Here is a 774-nt window from a genome sequence, read left to right as displayed (position 1 = left end):
GTCGGAAGAGGACCAGCGCCATTTCGTCTTGTATACGTTTTGTGTGTCCATAACCAGAGCGATGTATTTACAGCACATTGGACGACGAGAAGGTACGAACAAATCACATATACTAGGATACGCCCAAATATAATTTCATGTCGTTTCGTGTTTGTTTTCTTTCTTGAACTAGTGCCGTTATTATACCCGCACAGGTTACCAATGCAGTTCCTCGAGGCCAAATGATACGGGTTTCAAACGCTCCCATTCAGTAGCTTCGTTCCCCTGGAAGTTCGAGGTCCGCATCTGCACTGCGACACTTTAAGAAATCATAATTAAGCAAAGCCTCACTTCAGAAACCTAGATCTAATTAGCATTTGGAACGAAAGACAGCGTTTGTGCAAGTCAAGTCAAAAGATTTTCTTATGTATGTTTATAACCACTTCATCATTAAAAGTATTGACTAATGATTCAGCTACCGCCAGTAGCCCAAGCCTCCTTTCTTGTGTTTCAAGTCACGCTTTCATAACTCTTATTCATGATGCCATTTCACATGATAGCATGTGATCATCAATGACCTGTGATGCTGTGATTTCATCTGGATGACGTTACCGATCCGCGGATGCCTAGGGGATGATGATGCTCCCTTTGATGCCAACGGGAGATGAGGCTTCTGATCAACAGTGTGTGTAATGTCAGGGATCCGTAATTCCCTCCCAAGAAGTGTGGCTGTGATATTGGTATGTTAGCCAAGGTGAGGACAAGTAATGCAGACAAATTCCAGTCAGGCTCATG

The 774-nt window shown here is 43.4% G+C and overlaps 1 protein-coding gene across 1 annotated transcript in view; it reads left to right on the top strand.

Annotated features, from left to right (window-relative positions):
* Positions 1 to 774, top strand: part of LOC119586187 (glutamate-gated chloride channel-like) — a gene marked incomplete at both ends in the record, with an annotated part of 81629 nt that overhangs the window by 69414 nt on the left and 11441 nt on the right.

The sequence above is a fragment of the Penaeus monodon genome, chromosome 21, assembly GCF_015228065.2.
Source record: "Penaeus monodon isolate SGIC_2016 chromosome 21, NSTDA_Pmon_1, whole genome shotgun sequence".
In the NCBI taxonomy this organism is placed as follows: Eukaryota; Metazoa; Arthropoda; class Malacostraca; order Decapoda; family Penaeidae; genus Penaeus; species Penaeus monodon.
The sequence above is the reverse complement of the archived record's forward strand: the minus strand, read 5'-3'. Positions and strand labels throughout refer to the sequence as shown.